Source organism: Propithecus coquereli, unplaced genomic scaffold (assembly GCF_000956105.1).
Source record: "Propithecus coquereli isolate 6110/MARCELLA unplaced genomic scaffold, Pcoq_1.0 Scaffold443, whole genome shotgun sequence".
Taxonomy (NCBI): Eukaryota; Metazoa; Chordata; class Mammalia; order Primates; family Indriidae; genus Propithecus; species Propithecus coquereli.
Genome location: NW_012150208.1, coordinates 717,532 through 720,684, shown reverse-complemented (window position 1 = coordinate 720,684; position 3,153 = coordinate 717,532). Strand labels below are relative to the sequence as shown.

The following is a 3,153-nucleotide window of genomic DNA, read 5'->3' as shown; positions in this document are numbered from 1 at the left end:
ATATTTGAAACTCGGACTTGGGGGGGGGCAAGGGCAACATAAGTAACCTAAACATCTGTACCCCCATAATATGCTGAAATAAATAAAAAAAAAGAAAAGAAAAAAAAATAATACCAGCATTTAAGATTATTTTACCATAGGTTTTTATATTAAGTTTTTCTTTAATTTATAAATCATTTGGTTTTAATTTTCTTTTTGATATGGGAATTATGAAAAACACTGTTTTTAATTTTACCAACTGGACATTTCTTTTTACATTTTGATTTGTGATTTCTAATTTTTGGCTTTCTGATCAGAGGCTATAAGAGAAATGTATCCTGTGAAATAAATATCTGGGGACTCTATTAAAGTTTCTGCTGGGGGAAGGGGCAGGGAAAAAAAGTTTTTGTTGTAACCAAGAAAATGGCCAGTATCTGTAATTTTTTCTTGGGCATAAAAGAAAAATATGTACACTACAAAGCACTAGTAATCAAAACAGCATGATACTGGCATAAAAACAGACCCATAGGCCAATGAAACAGACTAGAGAACCAGAAACAAAAATCCACTCATGTACAGCTAATTCATTTTTGACAAAGGCACCAAGAACATATATTGGGGAAAGGACAGGACAGTCTTTTCTTTTCTTTTCTTTTCTTTTCTTTCCTCCTTCCTTCCTTCCTTCCTTCTTTCCCCTTTTTCCTTTCTTTTCCTTTCCCTTTTCCTTTCCTTTTTCCTTTCCTTTTCCCTTTGTTTTTCCCTTTCTCCTTTCCTTTCCTTTCCTTTCCTTTTCTCTCTATGTTACCCAGGCCGGAATGCAGTGGTGTGATCATAGCTCACTGCAGCCTCAAACTCCTGGACTCAAGTGATCCTCCTGGCTCAGCCTCCCAAGTAGCTGGAGCTACAGGTGTGCACCACCATGCCCAGTTAATTTGTTTTTATTTTTTTGCAGTGATGAGATCTCACTGTATTTCCCAGGCTGGTCTTCAACTCCTGGCTTCAAGTGATCCTCTCACTTTGGCCTCCCATGGTATGAGCCACCATACCCAGCCAGGACAGTGTCTTTAATAAACGGTGCTAGGAAAACTGAATATCCACATGCAGAAGAATGAAACCAGATCCCCATTTGCTTTCTTTTTTTTTTTTTAAAGACACATTTATTCAGTGTCATTATCAGACTATTACATTTAGCAATCAACAGCATGGGTGCAAAAAAATCTACATTAAAACTCTTTGTTGGCATGCTTTGCACTTTCCACAGAACAGAAACTAAAATAACCTATTATACAATTAGTCACAAATGCAGTCCTCGAGTTTTTTGTCCATACACATGAGTATTGTCTAAAACATGTCTTCTTTGTAGCAGCTAGGCCCTGTCAACACTGTACTTGGCTGAGTTCACAAATCTGTTGTAACCTGTAGCTGCCCTGTCACTTCTCTGGCTCTCCTCTCCTGCTAGGCGTTGTTTTCTGGGAGTAATTAAAATCTTCTGCCACTGCCATAGCTAGGCTGCTACTAGAACCACCACAGCCACCTTGGTTTTGTGGTTTGGCAAAGTTGTGGCCTCCAAAGCTTCTGCCTCTAAAATTTCCTCCCTTCCTGGGTCCAAAATTTGAAGACCGATTGTTGTAACTGCCAAAATCGTTGTAGCTTCCACCACCTCCAAAATTACTTCCATCATTATCAAATCCATTGTAGCCGTCCCCACTGCCACCATATCCACCACCACCATGGCTGCCACCAAATCCACCTTGACCACTGAAGTTTCCTCCATGGCCAAAGGTGTCATTCCCACCAACACCACCTCCTCAACCACCACCAAAGTTTCCAAAACCACTTCAACCTCTTTGGATGAAGCACTGGCCATCTCTCGCTTTGCAGGGCTTTCCCTACTTCCCAGTTGTGGCCATTCACAGTATGGTATTTCTGAATGACAGTCTTATCCACAGAATCATGGTCATCAGAAGTTACAAAAGCAAAGCCACTCTTCTTCCCACTGCCTCTGTCAGTCATGATTTCAATCACTTCAGTTTTCCTGTCCTGTTCAAAATAGTCTCTTAGGTGATGTTCTTCACTATCTTCTTTAATGCCACCAACAAAGATCTTTTTCACAGGTAAGTGGGTATCTGGTCTTTGAGACTGTTCTCTGGAGACAGCTCTCTTTGGTTCCACAACTCTTCCATCCACCTTGTGCGGCTGTGCATTCATTGCTGCGCCCGCCTTCTCCACGGTGGCACACATAACAAACTCAAAGCCCCTGGAGCTCTCGCTTGGTGTTTGGGTCTCTCATTACCACACAGTCCCTGAGTGTTCCCCTTTGCTCAAAATGGCTCTTCAGACTCCCGCCAGTGGATTCAAAGCTCAATCCCCCGATGAAGAGCTTCTGCAGCTGTTCAGGCTCTTTAGGAGACTCTGACTTAGACATACCGGCAGTGGGAAGAGAGACTTGAACAAGGCTTCCTCGGCAGCATCCACAGGCAGAAAGGCCAGATCCCCATTTTTCACCATATACAAAAATCAACTCAAAATGGATTAAAGGTTTAAATGTAAGACCTGAAATTATGAAACTCCTAGAAGAAAACATCAGGGAAATGCAACAGGATGTTGGTCTGGACAAAGATTATTTGGATAAGACCTCAAAAGTACAGGCAACAAAAGTGAAAATAGACAAATGGGATTGCGTCAAGCCACGAAGCTTCTGCACAGCAGGGGAAGCAATCAACAAAGCGAAGAGACTACCCACAAGATGAAAGAAAATATTTGCAAACTATCCATCCAAACAAGGGATTAATAACTGGAATATATGAGAAATTCAAACAACTCAATAGCAAAAAACAAATAATCTGATTAAAAAGTGGGCAAAAGACCTGAATAGACATTTCTCAAAAGAAGACATATAAATGGCCAACAGCTACATGAAAAAATGCTCAACATCATTAACCATCAGGGAAATGCAAATCAAAACCACACGGAGATATCATCTCACCCCAGTTAAAATGTCTACTATTAAAAAGACAAAAATAACAGGCCAGGCGCGGTGGCTCACGCTTGTAATCCTAGCACTCTGGGAGGCCGAGGAGGGTGGATCGCTCAAGGTCAGGAGTTTGAGACCAGCCTGAGCAAGAGTGAGACCCCATCTCTACCAAAAAATAGAAAGAAATGATCTGGATAACA

General features: G+C 41.3%; 1 pseudogene; it reads right to left on the bottom strand.

Annotated features, from left to right (window-relative positions):
• Nucleotides 1-1,458: 1,458 nt before the first annotated feature.
• LOC105818596 lies at nucleotides 1,459-2,404 on the bottom strand (annotated as a pseudogene).
• Between the last annotated feature and the right edge of the window lie 749 nt (nucleotides 2,405-3,153).